The sequence below is a fragment of the Prionailurus viverrinus genome, chromosome D3, assembly GCF_022837055.1.
Source record: "Prionailurus viverrinus isolate Anna chromosome D3, UM_Priviv_1.0, whole genome shotgun sequence".
Lineage (NCBI taxonomy): Eukaryota > Metazoa > Chordata > Mammalia > Carnivora > Felidae > Prionailurus > Prionailurus viverrinus.
Window position 1 is genome coordinate 72,186,416 of NC_062572.1, and position 20,789 is coordinate 72,207,204.

At 40.5% G+C, this 20,789-nt stretch overlaps 1 pseudogene; it reads left to right on the top strand.

The window, feature by feature from the left end:
- The first annotated feature begins 416 nt into the window (after positions 1-416).
- LOC125148670 (cyclin-A2-like) lies at positions 417-5,328 on the top strand (annotated as a pseudogene).
- Positions 5,329-20,789: the final 15,461 nt, after the last annotated feature.

Sequence of the window (20,789 nt, forward strand, 5' to 3'; positions counted from 1 at the left end):
CGTTTACGAATGAAATGAGCACACTGCCAATTCTGACTCCAGGTCATTAACCAAGGAGGTAAATTTAATAGAATCCCAGACTAATCCAGACAATTGGTGGCCAACTAGGAACTTTCTCATCATGTTCTTAAATTATATTCACTGTTGCAACATGCTGACGGATTCAAAATCAATTATCATGCTGGAGAATACTATGCATGAGTCAGAAGAAATGAGCTAGATTTGCATATGGCAACATAGAGAGATCTCCAAAACAAAGGAGTGAATACAAAAATAAGGTACAGAATAAGATAGATAGTGAAATACCATTTACGGATATAACATGCATCGTATTCAGTGCTACCTGTTTTCCAAGCGGAACACATGTCTAAGTGATAGTAGATATATGTGCATTAAATAGACTAAAGCAAGTGCCTATGTCGGAGGAAGGCACATGGAGACTGGTGGTGAGGGACAAAGGAGAAAAACAACAAACAAACCAGACCAGCACCTTGTCACAGATCAGTGCTGACTGTGGATCTCGAATTGAGAAGTGGGATAGACTCAGTTCTCGGCCTCTTAGGAACAAAAGGAAAAATGTTAAAGACTTGACATCTGCCCTGAGGAATTGCAAATTTGGTAGGAGTCACATGTGTGAAATAAATAAGACATTATATATTCATGAGTTAGATAGGAAGTACTACGATAGCTGAGAGAGTATAGAGAAAAAAGAAAAAAAAATGACAAAACTTTAAGACAAAACAAAAAAAAGAGGAAAAGGCAAATGTTCTGTGGTGTCTGCCGATGGTCCTCAGAGGCATTCCACGGTGTGGCCGTCTTTGGAAGTTCCTTATTTTCATCATTTTTCCAACAGTCTCCAGGAACCAACATTAGTCTAGATCTCCCAATCCTGTCACAGTTCCCAAGGACTGTCGTGTTTTACTTCATTTATTTCCATACGCGTCAGAGATATGATTGAACTTTGCTTAAATGAGGAAAATGTTATGTTAACCTAATTTCATTTATTTCTTTTTTTTTTTGTACTGATTTTTTATACGAATTTTGAATATAGGTCACACACCATGTTACAGTGGTTTCAGGCGTATAACATAGTGACTCGACAAGTTTATACCTTATGCTATGCTCACGACAAGCCTAGCTACCATCTCTCCCCGTACAACACCGTTACAATATCACTGGCTATATTCCTCATGCTGTGCCTTTTTTATTCCTGTGACTTACTCATTCTATAACTGGACCCCTCTATCTCCCACTCCCCTCCCTGGCTCTGTGAGGTCAGGCAATATTTGCAAAAATTTCCAATACCGAAGTGTGCTCTCCTATTGAACATCAGTTAAGGTGATGTTAACTGCTGGAGTAGATGTGCCCCCCCCTCCCCCCCCCCCTGTATCAGAGACTTAAAAGTAATGTCACAGTACAATGATGGTTCTCCTGGATTGCTGGCTCTCCTCCACTCAGTGACTCAGAAACCCAGTTTCGTCAGTCATGAATCTGTGCCATGTTATACACATGAATCTCAGTCTGCCCTGGGAGCCTTTTCTGTTCCAGCCAGGTAGAAGAGGAAAGAAGATGCAAGATTATGTTTGAATATTTTTGATTGTCCAGGATTGGAGGAAACATTACATTAGTTCTTATTCCCAGACCATTGACGAGAGTTCAGTTGTAGAACTGTCAGGAAGGCTGGGAAAGGTAAATATATTTGTATGCTCAGATACATGGGGAGATGGGTCTGCTGAATAACTTCTATGTATTTGTTTATTTGCTTGTTTGTTTCTTTATTTACATCCATCTCTTATTCATAAGAGGTATAGAAATGGGGACTGATAAAGGTGATGGGAAATATACCTTTGATTCCACTTGATATATTTGATGTGTTTAACCAGAAGTTGGGCAGAGAATCTGTGCCTTTTGAAAGTCTTCCTCATCAACATTCACTGACCATAAAATGAAGGAAGTTTCATGGACAGAACAGCTGTACGAATTAGAAGGTCTAGTAATCCTTCACTAGAAAACATATTCTTGTATGTGCCCCACAGGGGTAGTACTCAGCGTTACCCCTCTCCTCCCTTCAGCTGCCTTTCTGACTCCTCTGAGCCAGCATCTAGATGTCTGAATCTTCCAGCCTTGGCCAAAGTTTTTAGATTTGACCCCGAGCAGCCCACACCTTTGAGACTTGCCTGACTCTTTATGCCTCAGCTAATTCCTTTGGCCTCCACTTCTTGACAGCCTGAATTTCTCTGCCTACTTGTTTCAACCCAGGCTGTGCCTGTGTGAACTTTCCTTTTCACTTGTGTGAGTCAATAACGGGCTGTCTCCTGAGACATAGCTACATTCTGGGTTGCGCTAGAAGTCCTGCTTATACTATAAATCCTTACATAAGACTTATTATATAAGTCCTGCTGAGCACTATTTTGCTGTTCTCTTCATCTCAATGTGATTATGGTATATACTAATTGCTGGGATTCCTATGTGAAATCACTACAAAAGAGCTGAATATTTTATCCTACATATATTTGCCCTTGATGAGAAAAGTGCTGAGTCATCTAGGTAGTTCAAGTAAAAATTTGAATTTGAATCATGAAAGGAAGTTCTCCTGGGGACATTTGCTCCAGTGTTTCTGCCGCGCATTCAGAAATTTGCTCGTCATATTTGGTAACTGTTCAAAATTCTCTGGAGGGAACTGAGACAAGTTTTCAACATAGGAAAATTCATGTGACTGAGTATAAACTTTATTTCTTTGGCCAGCCTGGCGTCTATAATATGTGCAGCCCAGTAATCAATTCATGATACAAATATTGATAATATATCTCTTTCTTACACATTTGCATGAACTAATCAATCATATATAGTGCAATAATTTCTTTGTCTTTGGTTGATAAAGGTTAGGTACCGGTAAACAATAGCCTGTGGGTCAAATTCAGCCCCATGCCTGTTCTGGTAAAGTTTTACTGGAACACAGCAATACTTATTCTTCACATATTATCTATGGCTGTTTTCAGGCTGTGGCGGCAGAACAGAGTAGTTGTTACAGAGGCTGGACGGTCCTCAAAGTCTGTAATATTTAGTCTCCGGCCCTTCGCAGAAAAAATTTGCCTGCTCTCACTTTAGCAGAATATATTGAAAGCATATGATTCCTAACACTGAGCAGATGGCCAATAAATGAGTTTTCTATTCCAATCTTCCTTTGCTTATATTATTTCTTCTACCTGGAATGCTATGACTCTTCAATCATTTCTTTCTTTATTCACAAGTATTCATCATGTGCCTGTTAAGTGGCAGGCACTGCTTTGGTGCTGGGATAGTGTAGATAACAGAATTGACTGTCTTCATGGACCTCACATTGTACTGGGGTGGGGAGACACAAGCAGATGTACAACATCATGTCTCCTCCTGATTCATGCTGTGAAAGTAAATAAAGCAGGTACAGAGGTCTCTCTGCCTGTTTAATTTGTATTCAACCCCAAAGTCTTGCAAAGCCCAACTTCCTTCACGAGATCATCCTTGGTCTCCCCATTTGCTCATTGCCTCTTTCCCTCTCTGTAAAGTCCCAGCTCTTTTTATTTGGTATTTTTAAGGCATTTATGTACTTCTACCATCAACTGGAGCTCTTTGTTGATGTTTTTCTTCTCCACCATAGATTGCGAGGCCACCATAGATTGTGAGGTCATAACAATGAGGCAATTTTTTAAATTTCTCAACAGCAACTAACACGGTGTCTGAAAATTGCTAGGAAATCGGTATATACCAAAATACGGATCTACCAATGGAGGTTTGTAGTACACGGCATTTTGATGCATCTGCGTCTCAGTCTGTAGTCTTCCCGAGTTTGTGACCATCACTGTGACCCATCATCATGTGCACCAATGGAAAGAGGGACTTTCCCATATTTTCAGAAGCTGGGATCTCTTCAGGAATTAACTACACCCACAAGTCCGTTTGGGCCATAAGATTTATCTTTTCTCTTGATAAAGAAATGAGATAACTTTTTCTTAATTGATTACACCCTGAATTTACCCCAGTAAGAGGGAAAAATTCAACCTGGCTCTGCAGGTTGACCTCGCCACGCCCGGGAGCAGTGACATCGGGTAGCTCCACGCCCAGGCCTGCAGCCTTCGAGGGTGGCTGGGTGCTTCAAGAGGATCAGGAGAACATCAACCTGGAGAAGGCGGAGCCCGCCCAGCGGCCTCCTGCCTGGGCTGGGAACCCACGCCTCCCAGCACCACCGTAGAGCCCAAGACAGGATGGGTTGCACCTCTTAAGGATCTTCCTCTAAATGATGAGCATGCACGTGTTCCTCCCTGGAAAGCCAACAGTCAATAGCCTGCCCTTACCATTCACGTGGATGAAGCAGAAGAAGAGACACAAAAGAGGCCACCTCCATCTAGAAACAAAACAGAACATGAAAATGTCCTGGCTTTTAGCTCAGCTATTACTTTCTCAGGGCCAAGAAAACTGCTGGTACCCCTTCATTATCCAGTGGATGGTAGTTCTGAGTCACCACATACTATGGGCAAGTTGCACTAGAAGACAAAAGCCAGTGGGTGTTCCTGAAGTGACAGGCAGCCGTGAGGACATTCACACATACCTTAGGGAAGTGGGGGTTAAATGTAAGCCTGAAGTGGGCTACATGAAGAAACAGCCAGACGTCACTAACAGTAGGAGGGCTATGCTTGTGGACTGGTCCATCAAAGTAGGAGAAGAATGTAAACTACAGAATGAGACCCTGCATTTGGCTGTAAACTACATTGCTGGGTTCCTTTCACCCATGTCAGCTCGGCGTTGGCAGGAAAATTTCAGCTCTCGGTGGTACTGCTGCTGTGCTGTTAGCCTCCAAGTTTGAAGAAATGCACCCCAGAAATAGAGTCTGTGCACATCACAGGTGATACCTATACCAAGAAACCAGCCCTGAGGACGGAGCACCTAGTTATGAAGGTACTTTGCTTTTGACCTAGCTACACCAAGACTTTTTCTTACCTGATGCTTTCTGCACCAGCAGTCTGCAAACCACAAAGTTGAAAGTTTGGCGATGTTTTTGGGAGAATTAACTTTGATGGATGCTGACCCACACCTAAAGTATTTGCCATCAGTGATTGCTGGAGGGGGCTTTCATTTAGCACTCTACAGTCACAAGACAAAGCTGGCCTGAAACTTTAGTTCCAAAGACTAAAGATACATACCCTGGAAGGTCTCCATCCCTGTCTCGTGGACCTTCACCAGATCTACCTCAGAGGACCACAGCATGCACAACAGTCCATAAGAGGAAAGAACAGAAGTTCAAAGTATCCTGGTGTTTCTCTTCTCGAGCCACCAGAGACACTAAATGTGTAGCAGTGAAGACTGCCTTTGTTTTCTACGATGTAAATAACTCATTGTATACGGTGTCCAGCTTTTCTAAGGTTTTAAGTTTATAATCATGTCTAAATACAGAAGTTATTTATAAGGCCAAGTACAAATTATGGTATGCATTACATTTTAAATGGTTTTAATTTGTATCTTTTGTACATGTAACTATCTCAGATATTTGGCTAATTTTAAGTGATTTTGCTAAAGTATTAATGATGCCAGCTGTCATCATAATGGGAATTAGTAAATGGATTTGGGGAATTTGAAAAAAAAGGAAGAGAGGGAAGAAGTTGAAACAAGTAGTTACCAAACAGGTAATTAGATGAGAAATTCTTGGCTTTCTGTTGCTGTGTTAAAACACACACACACATATGCGTGTACACACACACACACACCCTTCAGAGCTCATGGGCTGGTCTGTTGGGAAGAAAATAGGTTACTTGGTTGGAAAGAAACCAGCACTGGCAGTTGCATTAATCAGTGCTTAGAGATCAGCCAATTTCTCCCATGCGTGGGATGAATGGGGTTATTCAGGAAAGGGCATCTGGGCAGGAAATGGAGGAGTTGTAGCTAACAGAACCAGGCTAGCCCCTGAGAGTGGAAGGGAGATCTGTCATCAGAACAAATGAGCATCAGCGAGGTGAGGGAGAGGCCAAAGGTGCTTCTAGAAGGTGAGTGAGAAGGAAATGAAAGGTTGCAACCTGTTATCAATTAGCAGAGTTCTTGGGGCAAAGCCACGAGCAGAGACAGGCTGTGGGTCACAGGAGTCCTGTATCACACTCATCACTGAGCCTCCATGGAAAAGATGCGTCTCTGTGTGTGACCTTTGTCCTAGAAGTGACTTATTATTGCCTCATTCTCATCAGCACTATTACCAACAGTCCCCACTATTTCTCGGCACTAGGAGGAAAGAGCCAGTAGTGAGGTTCTGTAATGGCTAATAAAACTATAAAATTCCTAGATGCCTTTAGCTTCTATCTCTGGATACCCAATTTAACAGAAATAGAAAAATCTGGAAATTTCTGTTCACTGCGGGAGTGTTTCTATATTGGAGACATGACAGCAGCCAAATTGCCATGGGAACTTTGGTAAGATTCTTTCCTCAGCCCACAGTATAAGCCTTCTCTTTGAACTCGGGAGGGTTTCCTGGATGACCCAAACTTGTTCCCACTGTGCTGCAATTACACGTCCTTGAACAAAGCCATCCAGGACTCTGGTCTCTTGGGATGCAGGCTGTGTTCTTGAGGAACAACCTGTTTTCTGGAACAACCTGCAGACACCTGGGACAGGAGTAGTCTCTGGGACAGATAGTGTAGCACGTGGTCAGGCAGTGGGTTTGCCTGCCCTGTGGGTTATATCCCTGTGTGTTTCAAGGCTTTCCCGTGAGGGTTGTACCTGCAGATGAGCTAGTAGGAAAACAAAAAATGTGATCTTTGGAATGTAAAGATAATCCCTATGCACTATTGATGAGCTTATGGCTATCCATAATGACAAACAATAACATTTTCCTTGTAAATATAAGTACCTTTGTATACTATCAATATTAGTAATATAATAGCAATTATTAACTGAATACTTACTAATTGCACTAATTGCAAGCACTTTAAAAATGTAACATTTACAATAACACTATGAGGTAAATACTAATATTATCCCCATTTTACAGATGAGAAAAGTGAGGCTTAGTTTCAATAACTTTTGCAAAGACTTCTGGCTAGCAAGAGGCAGATTCTATAAACCTAAATCCAGAACGCTGCCTTGTAGCCTCCACATTATAATCACTCCTGTTTGCACAACTAAAAAGTGAAGGAATGGGGCTTCAAACCCAGACAATCTGACTCAGAGTCGTCACTGTTTCCTGTGCACTACGTTTATATTTTTATCTGTGTTTACACATATTTTCACCAGATGTATCGAATCAGGTGCTAGCTCTTTTTCGACTTGGGGACAGGTGGAGGTTAGAAGAATTCACAGCCTATTGCTTAGTAGCTAGGGACTGTCTGGTATAGATGAGTTATACACATTTATGGGAAAATGAGACTTTGTATTTATTGTATTTCCACGTAGAAAGAATCACAGGCATTTTTTAAAATTCATACTTGTAAACAAATGTGGCAGCAAGATTGCAATGATATATATTTCAAGCACTACCAAGCTGCACTGATATTCTTGAGACTGTGCGACGATGGATTCAACTCTAAGAGGGAAAAGAAAAATACAGTCATGAGGAGTGCAGGCATTGTCAATGATGTCTTACCTGAAATGAAGAACTTATTAACATTACGTATAATTTATGAACAATTTAATCTATGACTTCAAAGTTATCTAAAATGTTTCATAGGTCAGACTTGTTTGGCTGGATCTGTACTATAAGAATGTAACAGTAAGAGAGTCCTCATCTTTCTTTATATTCAATGTCAGGAAACAGAGAGGGTTTATAATTTGTGATTAAAAATTAAAAATAGTCAAATGCAGCTAGCTTACTTGAAGCATTTTCTTCCACGTGATGAACCAGCAGATAGCTTTTCTGTTTAGCTAACAAAGAGAAGGGGTTTACAGCACGGTTTCTGGAACAAAGGAATTTGAGATCCAAGTACTCTGCTTCGTAATTTTCCTTTAATGCAAACAAAGTGAATTCATTCTCTGATTTCATCATTTCCACTCTCAAATATGTGACTTATAGCATTCTCTTTCCACAGAATTTGCCAAAGGTTTATTTAAGGCATGTCTTAGTTTGAATCTAAAATTCCACGAAGTAAACAAGCCGATAGGCCCTAGGCAAAATGCTGAAGTAGGATTCTTTAGATCCTGAGTCCAGTCTCTTGCCCTTCTATCTGTTTCTACCTGTACCATTCTGCAAGCCCATTGGAAAGGTGCTGGGGCCCTCAAGGTAGTGGTCCATGTCGTAGTCATTCGTTCAATGGATACTTTTGTCTGCCTTCCAGATACATGGTAGATTGCACTTCCTGGCTTGCTTGGAGTTTGGTGGGGCCATGTGACCAGTTCTGGCCAATGAGTTTTATTTAGATATGTATGTCATTTCTTATCAGAGCATTGCCAGTGTAGCACCCTCCAGAACTCTCTTTCCCTCTGCTTCTCTCTCCTTCAGTGAGGAGTGTTATATAACTGTCCTATCAGCCAGATTTGTAGAATAGGGGTGTCTTAGAAAAGAGCTGATGCAGGGATCACGTACCATGAGCAAGAAATCAACTTTCTCTTCTTAAACCACTGGGATGTGGTGGTTCTGGGTGTTACCAGAACATCAGCAAACCTGATGCGGGACCAGTATTACCTGTTAGATGTGTGGAATAGCCAAGCCTAAGAATCATCAAGATAGTCCTGAGGAACAATAAGATGGAGGGATAGAAGACTTTCTTCATATATTAAGCTTTATTATAAAGCTATGGTAATTAAAACGGTGCAGTATTGTTAATATCATAAACAAAATAGACAATGATAGAAAAACCAGAGCTCAGAAGCAGCCCCAACTGTGCAGGGGAATTCTGTATTTGACACAGGTAGTGTTGCAAATCACTAAGGAAAAATAGAATTGTCAAGAAATGGTGCTGGAAAAGGTGGTTTCCATAGTGGGGAAAAAATAAACTTAGTTCCATAACTCATACACAAAAAATAATTCCCAAGTGATTAAGAAGTTAGATGCGAAAGATAAAATTTTTAAATTTCATTGGAAGCTTTGAGTAGGGAAAGAATTCTTAAAGGAGATAAAAATGATTGATGATGTAGATTACATTAAAATTAAGAAATCAAGTGCTTCTATCAAAATATGTGGAATGATAAGTCACATTTAGCAATGCATATACTTTGCAAAGGATTACTTATTGGAAAGAAAAAGACAACAGAATGATAATTCACTTCACAGGCATAAGATCACAGCCATTTCCCCCAAAGAGGAAGCACAAATGGCAAAGAGATAAAAAACACACACACACTCACACCAGGAGAATGAACATTAAGTGCATATAAAATCTCAAAAATTAAGAAGCCTGTCAATACCAAGTATAGATGAGGATGTGATATATAGGAATTCTCATTCCTATATGTGTGGTGATAATCTTGCAATGTGTGTGTATCTCACAACATGGTGTATATCATAAATACATAGAATTTTTATTTGTAAATTATGGATTGATAAAGCTGGGGGGGAAAAGACAAATGCAAGGATGTTCTGAGAAGCACTGTTTGTAAGAGCAAAAATTCTGAAACAATCAAACTGCTATTGACAGGAATATGATTAATTGTGGAATATTTTTTCAATGTGGGTGAAAATAAATGAATTTAACATTCACTTGAATGTTCATTCAAGTGAATTCATCATTATAGATGAATACTTGAATGCTGAATGAGAAAAATAAGTCATAGAATAATCCGTACAGCAAGATAACATTTTAAAAAATGTTTAAAAACAAGAACAACTAAACAATATATTGAGAAGGAAGCGAGGGAATGAATGAGTTAGGGAAAGGGCATGTACAGATACAGTGATTTTGGTAATACTCCAATTGTTAAGTGGGTGATAGTTCCATACATGTTCATTTTTTATTGTACTTTCTCCTTATGTATGTATTACATATGGTACAATTATATATGTGAAAAACTATAAAATAGTTATCTCATGTATATTTTCCCAAAGATCTCATATAGGAAGAATTTTTCAAATAAATATCCAATGAAGTTTAAACAAAAGATATCTCTTCATTGGGAATCTCTTTCCAGCAAGAAGAAAATTCTTCATCGTCTGAACACCTTTTAACAGTGATCAAAATTAGAGTTGTCGCTCCCAACATCCTTTATTTCTGATTTCATTGTTCATGAATGCCTCTGACATTCTCAAATGGTAAATAACAGAAAAATTCTTCCCCTGGCAGCCCATTCTTTTCCTCCTTTTTCTTCTCCTCTTCTTCCTCCTGTCTCTCTTTTCTTTCCATTTCTTTAATTTCAAACCAATTATTTATCATTTGTTGCTTTATAGTTGTTATTGATTTTTCTTAGCGATATACATCATTTCTAAGATATTTGCCCCTAAAATACTTCTTTTTTTCCAATTTAGAACACCTTCCTCAGATGATAGCTTATCTTTTCAATGTTTTCATTTGGGTAATTCAGGTAATTCTTCCATGCTTCTGTGTCAGAGCTTGGAATTTCCCTGGAACTCCACAAACTACAACAGCCAGCATTCATGTAGCACTTATTATGCTCTAGGTTCTAGTCTGTTTCTTCATTCAATCCTCATGGAAACCAGACAGTGTTCTCCCATATTGCAGATGAGAAAGCTGAGGCACAGAGAAGTTCACAACCACAAATAACAAAGCTGGGATTCAAACCAAGCAGTCCAGGTATAGATTCCATGCTCTCAACTACCACATCATCACGATGCCCCTTTGATTTTCTATCAACCAGTTTTCTGTCTGAAGCAAGAAGATTATCTATTGCTTACAATAGCAAATTTTCCATTGGGTATCTTTCAACTTACCAGTATTGACTCTCTCTCTGATAAGATATGTGCCTTTACCAAGACTGGTGCCTGATTTGCAGATACTTGATGGGCTCTATCAGATCCTGGAATATACAAGTGTAACTAGTCTAGCCCGCTAGACTTCTTTTGCCTAGCCACAAGATTCTATCCCCCATGCAATAAACCTTATCAGTTTCTTGGACCCTGCAGAGAGAATATTTTACATATAAGTAAATATGCATATTTTAAAAGTCCTCTTGAATATTAAACATTCATTTTGCACTCAATTTCATGTGAGGTACTATGCTAACCCCTTTCATTTAATCCTTCCAACAACTCCAAGAAGTAGGTTTTACTCTATCCCCACTTTGTAGATGAGAAGACTGAGGCACAGAGTCACAAACTGTACAAAGCACAGCTGATATTTAAACCCAGAGAGTCTGACTCTAAAACCCAATGCTTCTCATTATTAGAATATATTGTCTCTCCATGCTGAATGAGAAAAATGAGATAATATAGTCCACATGGAAGAAAAATTATCTCCATTTCTCTGGAGAGAATAAAATGTGGACTTTGTTTCTTTCTGTCTCTTTTTTAAAACATCTTCAGTGAGATATAATTTGTGTACCATAAAATTTACCCATCCATAACATTTATCCATTCAAATGTATAACTTAATGATTTACAGTGTATTCACAGAGTTATGCAACCGTCACCATAATGTCCATTTAGAACATCTTCGTCATGCCAGGAAAGACAGCCTGTACCCCTTAGCATCCCTCTCTGTCCACTCTGCACCCCTCCCCTGGCCCTAGGAAAGCACTGATATACTTTCTCTATAGATTCTCCTATTCTGGATTTTTCCCATAAATGGAAGCATATAATACATAGCCTTTTGTACTGAGTTCTTCCACTTAGTATAATGGTTTCAAATTAATTGTTCAATCCCTGACACGTGCTTTTAGCAGGCAGTTAATATTTCCATCTTGTGGACTTTTCCCTGTCTCTAGTTTCCCAATCAGTTCATACCTCTGGTGTAATAACTGGAGAAACAGGTCAGCCCTGCTGGTGCTTTTGTGGCCCTTATGTGATATCTCATATGAAGGCTAGTTTTCCATCTTCCAACTGGCTCTTCTGGATGGTGGAATGATGCTTTCGGTCACCCAGATCCTGCCTGTGGTGCCACGTGCTTGATGTCCAGGGCCTTTTTGTTGCTCTTGGTCACATTTACATGCTCAGCCATTGCTTTTTTCAAAGCAGGAATCATGGTGTCAGGTAGCCAAATATAGAAATGCCTCTAGCTCCAGCCTGGACCAGCACACCCAGATTCTTCCACTGGAACTAGCACACCAACACAGTCATGTTTTAGAGTACTTGGGATCTCTTTAGGCCAGCAGAACTTGGATCAGACAACCCTAGTCTTCACTAATAGTCTTTCTTAGCTTTGGATTTTAGGGAGCAGGTATGGGGGGGGGGTCTTTGTTCCTTCCCTCTCAAAACGCCTCGAGAAAAATCATTCAACTTACTTTACCTTCTTCTGGCATCTGTTCTACACTTCAAAAGCCTACTAATTAGACAATTTTTAAAAGTCTGTTACATACACTTCTAGAACAATGAGCACCTATCAGATAAGGAAGACCCCTTAAAATTCTTCTTTCATTACGGCAGACCCTTTCCAAGGTGACTGGCTCTGTCCAACTCGGCAAAGAAGTGGCACATGGCTTCAGCACCCTATTACATAATGTAAGATTTTCCATCTGATAAATAATTCCTTTTCATTTTTAAAAAAGACCATCTACTGCATTGGCCCAGTGCTCTTCATATCTTCAGATATGTTTCCTTGAACTCCAGAATTGTGTTTGTGCATGGAGTGTGACGGTCTGGACTTGGAAGTTTGCTCATTCACATTCGTTTCTCCTACTGCTAAGTTAAGCTCTCATGTTTCCTTTGCAAAGAGATGGATTGTCTTGCCTTTTTTTTTTTTTGTGGGTAATTTTGACATTCTGTGTATTCCATCAAATTTTCTTTTTCTTTGACACAGTGAAGAGCAAGTAATTTAAAAGTTTAGAGAGAATTTGCAAAGATGAGGTATAGAGCAGTTTGAAAGAGATTCACTTGCTCTAAGTGCACCTGCAGATGATGTCTGCTGAGCCACTGCCAACCGTGGTGAGCACATCAGGCTGCCAGTCAGCAGGCTGAAGCATTGCTTGCAGAAGAATTAGAAGCCATCACTGTGGGATTTGGTCTTTACTGTGGTGTAAAAGTAGGGGGCATCACAAGTTCAGCAAGTTTAAATCCAGGGTCACCTGTATTAGAATTATGTGATGTGTATTTGCAATCGGAGAAGGTTTATTGTGCCAATTTTGTGGAGTCTTTTTTCCTTCTAGTTACCTGCAAGGTGAATTTACTTTTATTACAATGGATCTCAGCCAGTCTATGAGAGCAGGGAGAAGCCAGGTGAAGGAAGAAATTATCTTTCCTTGAGGAGTAAAGTAGCTCTTCCACATGTGTGATTTATGATTGTTTATCATGAAACGTTACCGACTATATTGGCCCCAAACCAGTTTTCATTTTCTGGTTAAGATTTAGAAAGAACCACGTCTATCTACTCTGTCCCCTTCTGCCCACCACCCCCGCCCCCATGGCAGAGAGTTCCCCAGGGAGAACTTTGATGCTTGGACTTCTGCCAGCCTTTCCAGAGTGAGAGAGAGCACAGACCAGACAGGAAGCAGAGTGAGTCCTGTTTTGCCTGAGCTCTTTCATCAGGCTAGGTGATGATGATATATGAAAAGCTAGGCACTTTTCATATATGGAAAAATGAAATTAAAAGTCATATTTTTCAATTCACAATTTTTCTAGGCCACAATTGTGGTTGAACTATTGCTATAGATCTCAACAGATTGACAGAAAATAGGAGTGAAAAAGGAGACTTAACCCAAGAGACTATGGGAATAGAAAGCCTCGGGCTAGTTCATTATCCTTTCCCTTGAAGGTAGGAGAGGAGGTTAAGGAATATTTACAAATCAGTTACTATAAAATGTCCAATAAGAAAGAACTTTAGGGGTGCCTGAGTGGCTCAGTTAAGCACCCAACTTTGGCTCAGATCATGATCTCAAGGTTCATGAGTTCGAGCTCCACATGGGGGTCACTGCTGTCACCTTGTTAGTGCAGAGCCCGCTTCAGATACTTTGTCCCTCCCCCCAACCCCTTCCTCTGCTCATTCTCTCTTTCTCAAAAAATAAATAAAATACATTAGAAAGAAAGAAAGAAAGAAAGAAAGAAAGAAAGAAAAGGAACAAACTTTAGCCAGGTGGGACAAATGTTCTTTGGAAATTATATGTTTGTATTCTGAACTACTACATTAAATTTCTCACTACTTACTTTCTGAAAAGGATAAGCCCTCCTGTGATGACTGCTATTTATCTACAAATATTCATGGCTATCTCCTATGGAAATGTAACCCTTACCCATGTGTCTGTGATTGTTGCAACACTTTACATTGTTTTGGTAAGAATTCTTATTTATTCATTATAAGTTAAAGAAGAAAATATAATTTATTAGAAAGTGTTATCGAAATTAAATTAATTCACCTCAATTTTGATGTGCACACTGTGATGGTTAACTCATTGTTCATGACATGGTTGGCTTTACTCTGTCACCTCAGTAAATAAATGGCAAGAATTCACTTGTTGGTGGGAAGCATAAATGTTCCATGGTGTGACTTTTCTTCCTTTGTCCCCTTGAGCAAAACAAACCAGTGATCCAAGCAGATTCGTTTCCAACCACATTTGAAATTTGTTTTGTTCTTGCTTATGCTATTATTTGTGGTCCTCATAAAACCCCTGAGAAAGAAATGGCATCATCTCCAGGGAAAAAATCTCCTGTGAAAACAGAGGATTGAGAGTGAAAGCCCTGGTCCAAGGAAACACAGAAGGTGTCAGAGCCAGGAGCCAAACCCAGATCTGTCTTCCCTCATGTCCCAGCCCTTTCCGTGGGCCCAGCTGCCTCCTGAGAGATCTGGTTGCCACAGCCAATTGGTTAACAGACCTACAGGATAAGTTTCTGCACTCATCATTCCATTTCCAAGGCCACGGGCTTGGAGTATCCTTTATGAATTGCAAAACCAGCAGCTTCAATTTAAGGCTTGTAGGTTCTGGGGATGTGGTTGCTATTGCTTCTGCTGCTTCTTGGAAGCCAGCAAGATTTGGGTTCTGTTTGTGTGGACACTTGTGGTTCATTGCTGTGTTGGTGGTCCTGTTGGGGTGACCGTGAAGTTGGCTGAGCATCGGTGATTAGCCTCACAGTAAGGATGCAGATTGTCTTTTATGAATCCCGCCTCTTTAGTATCACTGCTCGCCCTCTCTTCATCATCAGTCCAGTTGCCATTGCCCTTATTGGTCTCATTTTCTCTTACTTGAACTACTGTGTTTCCATACTGATTTTTCTCCTTTTAACCTTTCCTGTAGATCTACCCTAAAACTGAATTTTCTTGAAATCAGAACTCATCATATTATCTCCATGCTGAAGATCCTTCCATGACTCACTTTTGCTTTCAGGATATAGTACCAGCTTCTTGGGATATCACATAAAGTTCCCCAAAGATTTTCAATCTCAGATGTTAACCCCCTTGCCATACACATCCTGTTCTTCAGACCTATCTAAAATACTTGCTGATTTCTGGACACACTGTGTTATGTAACATCGTCATGCCTGCCTTCCTGTTTTATCCTCTTCTTGGTATACCTCTGGGCTCTCCACTTTATGGTCTATTGCTCACAGTAGGAGCTGTGTGGGTATCTGTTTTTATCTGCCCACCATCCATCCATCTACCTCCTTTCCTATTATAATAATGGAATTCTGGGGATACCACCAGTCACGGCATCTGTTCTGATCATAGGGGTGGGTATGTGACCTCAGGTATGGATAGTCATAAAACCATCTTGAACATAATGATTGGCCCAGGGTTGTCATGTGGACCAGATCAGGCCAATCAAACACTTCCCTGGGATTTTTCGTATACAAACTAAAGAGTTTTCTCTTGGATTCTACTGCCACTGCTGTTGTTATTATATGGTTAATTATATTAAGACACTTAAGATAGTACAAATTAACTGTATGAACATGGCTCCAGAACCACTTTTGCCCATGCTTCCTAACACATGGAAGAGACTGAAGCGGAAAGCTGGTGTTTAGAATGAAACAGAAATGAAAAGATAGGGAGAAAGCCCTGAGGGCGTTGGTTCTTTGAGAACTGTCCTTTTTTTTTTTTTTTTAATATATGAAATTTATTGTCAAATTGGTTTCCATACAACACCCAGTGCTCATCCCAAAAGATGCCCTCTTCAATACCCATCACCCACCCTCCCCCCCACCATCAGCCCTCAGTTTGTTCTCATTTTTTAAGAGTTTGAGAACTGTACTTTACTGCCAGTAGACCTGGGTAAAAGTTAATTAACTTCCCTAAGCTCTGGTATTTTTTCATCTACAGAATGAGGAAAATGTAAGTAATAGTGCCTACTAGGATTCTTATGAAGATTATGAAACAATGCATATCAAGTGCTTAGTACCATGCCTGGCGTAGAGTAAATGCTTAATAAATGTTAGAAATAACTGTTATAAGGAGAGAGCGTCCTCTTCCTTCTCATTCATAGTGATCCTGGGGCTTCTCTGTATGCATTTAGGCCTATTCATCACTGACTGGCTAATTGTGGGACCATTTCCCTTCTAGTATCCTCTTGGCCCATCTATCAGGCTAAATACCATTTTTTAAAATTCTGCATCTTACTCACCTTTACTTCACTTGTTTGAGACACTCAAATGAGTTAACTTAAATCTTGATAAAAATACTTTGAGGGGTGCCTGGGTGGCTCAGTCGGTTAGGCATCCAACTCTTAATTTCGGCTCAGGTCATGAGCTAAGGGTTCGTGAGATCGAATTCCACATTGGGCTCTGCGCTGACAGCAAGGAGCCTGTTTGGGATTCTCTCCCTCCCTCTCTCTCTGCCCCTTCCCTGCATATGCGCTCTCTCTCTCTCTCTCTCTCTCTCTCTCTCAAAATAAATAAGCATTTAAAAAAATACATTGAGAACATTTTCATTTAATTGCAGTGATATTAAAATGTTTAAGGTACTAAAATGCACAAGGAAATGGGACCACTGAAGATGTTTGTGTGGTTACTGGAAATCTAATACATTATAACACAACATAATTTTGATTGTTTGAAGCACAAAATTATCCAGTAGGTATATTACGGTAAGCATGTATATAACAAGGGCATTCTGCAGGCAATTCAGCCTGCTCAGCACAATTTCTCCAACAAGTTGCAATACTTTTCTCTTATTAACAGACTGACCTCATATTTTTATGGGAAAATTGATAAACTTTCCTTCTTGGTGGGGCGCCTGGGTGGCGCAGTCGGTTAAGCATCCGACTTCAGCCAGGTCACGATCTCGCGGTCCGGGAGTTCGAGCCCCGCGTCGGGCTCTGGGCTGATGGCTCGGAGCCTGGAGCCTGTTTCCGATTCTGTGTCTCCCTCTCTCTCTGCCCCTCCCCCGTTCATGCTCTGTCTCTCTCTGTCCCAAAAATAAATAAACGTTGAAAAAAAAATTAAAAAAAAAACAAAAACTTTCCTTCTTGGTGTCCTCTTAAGATGCATATGGATGGTATTTTCAAATGGGTAGCCAGTAACTCCTTCCATTCCTCTCTCCTGTGTCTCTGACCCAGGTCTTTAAAGAAACACCACATCAACATCTCTGTCCTCTTTTCTTTTAGCTTGCCTAAGATCTAAGCAAAATCCCCCCCCCCCCCAAATCCACTGGGGAGGTTGGGGTGGAGAGGTACTAATGATTTCTGCTATTTCTCTTTAATTTAGTCCTGTTTTGCCTGCCCTGGAGAACAGTCATTGGCAAGAGCTAACTTGACGGTGGCAAAGTGATAGAAGAACCCTGGACAATAGGAGGGGACCTGAATCCTGGCCTTGGTTCTACCATTTTCTGTGTGACCTGGAGGAAGTCCCTTCTCCTTTCTGGGTATCATCTTCCTCATCTATAAAATGAGAAGCTTTTACTAGAGAAGCTTTTTCTAAGTATACGTACAGCCTAAGGATGACTTTAATATTTCAGAATCAATATGAACCTGAATTGCTTACCCTTTATCCCTGTTTTACTTTAAAAATATTGAGCATTATTTAATTCTAGCTTTGCTAATTGCAAGGAACAGAGACCCCTCAGACTAGCCCAGATATTAAGGGAGGTTATTGAAGGACTACAGGGGACTGTACTGAGCATCCAGGATAGGAAATGAAGTTCTGCCAGGCCACAGGGAAACAATGGAAAGGCAGGCTTGGGCAGTCCCATTTTCATCTCAGGGAACCTCAAGTTTTCCCAGTACTGCTTCATTTGGGCAGTGGCTCCATTCCCCTGCGTCCTACTGCAGACCCCTTTCTTCTAAATAACTTTGGATTTTCTGCTCCCTCCTAATTCCGAACTATCTTGGCACAGTGCCAATGCTGACTAAACTGTATGACCTTGAACTAAAAGGTCTCACGCCTTTCATGATCCAACTTCCTCAGACTCATAGAGACCTCTTTCTTCCACAGTCCTAAAGAGAGTGTCCACTTTTGAGTCAGGGGTCTATCCCTTGCCCAGTCAGTGGTACCAGCAGTCATGTGTGGCTCAGAGACACTCCTTTCAGGGGCTGTGGACAAGATAGAGGCAGTGAGACACTAATGAGCATATCTACTAGAAGCCTGAAGAAAATCCAATTTAGGGGCTTGGGAACTCGAGATAGAACTTTGTATCATTTATCAAATCCATTGACAAGATTGAGCCTGCTAGTCAGTTAAGCACTCAGCAGTACTCACCCAACTCCCTCACAGAGGGATGACATCCATGTACTTGGTAATCTGTGAAGAATGCTGGTGGAAGCTACCACTGAGTATGTGCTCCATAACTGAGGACTCTGCCATCTCAAAGAGTTTCAGTCATGTTGTGGAAACAAAATAACCATTTATCGAGTGAAATACAAAGAAAAAAAAAAAAAGAGAGAGAGATGAATCATTAGATTTCAAAGAAGAGAAAACTCATTTAGGGTTGGGATTGGGGTTAGAAAAATCTTCCCAGGTGTCTGCTGAGCTTTGAGTGGTGGATAGAATTCAGATAAAATATGCAGAGGGAGTCTCTCTCTGCCCCTCCCCTGTTCATGCTCTGTCTCTCTCTGTCCCAAAAATAAATAAACGTTGAAAAAAAATTAAAAAAAAAATATGCAGAGGGAGGAGTGGAGAATGCATTCGGATTTCAAGAATATAAAAGGACACAGAGGCCAGATGCTGAGCTTTGTGGAGTTTTCCTTGTTAGGGTAGAAGGTTTGACAAGTGAATAGCAAAAGCCCTTAACCCTTCAGGATTTAAGTACCTCCAGGGACTCCTCTCATCAGTTGGGTGAAAGGTATAGCAACTCCTTGGTTAGACAGAATCTAAGATGTTTAATGAGTATGGCTTGACTCAGAAATACTATCAATAACCCAGTTTGCCATGAACTCCAGTGGATAAAATTCTTTATGAACTGATGATTAGAGGATATAGAGACATGTTAGGTAAACACTGAGAAAATAACTATAGCTGTAGTCCTACTTCTCAGAAGAAGGAAGCCATGAAGGCAAGTAGACACTTGGTAGCAGGTGAGAGCTGGCTAGTGGGCATATTTATGATCTAGAAAGTGGACTTTAAAGGACAGGGTGGCTTCCAGCTTGAGACTGTTCTGTTGGGATCAAGTAGACAATATTGCCCCGAAGCTTTTAAGAATGAAGAATTGCAAGGGTGCCTGGGTGGCTCAGTCAGTTAAGCATTCAACTCTTGATCTCAGCTCAGATCTTTATGTCAGAATCGTGAGTCAAGCCCCAAATTGGGCTCCATGCTGGGCCTGGAGTCTACTTAAAAAAAAAAATGAATGAAAAAGTGCATTATAAAGGAACAAGTTTCTGTATTGCCATAAACAAAACTTATTTCTTTCCTAACTTTCCCCATTACCTAAAACTATTGTATCTTGAGTTCAGAAACTGCTTGTATTTCCTAGTGAATATAGGATTCGCCACTTTGGGGATGATAGATACATATACTGATGTATTACTGTTGTGTCATGCTGTTGTGGAGCAGATATAGCTCTGTGTATCAGTTATCCACTGCTCTGTAACAAATTACTCTGAAATTTAGCAGCTTCAAACAATGAGCATTTATTATCTCCCAGTTACTGCAAGTAATCCAGGAATAGCTCAGATCAGTGGTTCTGGCTCAGGATTTCAAATGAGGTTGCAGTTAAGCTGTTGGTCAGGGCAGAAGTTATCTGAAGGCTTTACTGGGACCATTCACTCACATGGCTTTGGGCAGGTCTCAGTTCCTCACAGGCTGTTGGTAGGAGACTTCAGTTCCTTACCACATGCGCCTCTCCTAGGTTCCTTGAATGCCCCGATAATATGACAGATGGCTTACTCCAGATTGAGTTGTGAGTTGTGAGTGTGTGTGTGTATGTGTGTGTGTGTGTGAGAGAGAGAGAGAGAGAGAGAGAGAGTCCAAGACTGAAGCAATGACCTTTTTAGCACCTAGTCTTAGAAGTGACATACCATTATTACTGCTGATTGTTATTGGTTATATAGCCCAATCCTGGTACAATATGAGAGGCAGGGACTATTGGGGGCCATTTTGGAGGCTAGCACACATTGAACTTTTGGGTAAAACAGCTAACTTTTCTGAGCCACATATTCCCCTCTATTAAATGGGAATAAAAATACTGGCTAGAAGTGCTGCCTTCATGGGGTTGTACTGAAAATCTAATAAAGTAATGGATGAAAAAGTCCTTTGTAAATGGTGAACTATATTGATGGAAAATTTGATGTCACTGATCTGGAGGTGAAGACTGAAAGTCAAAGACAGGGTGAAATTCCAATCCAACAAAGTTAGAGAAACATGGTCTATCTTAGGT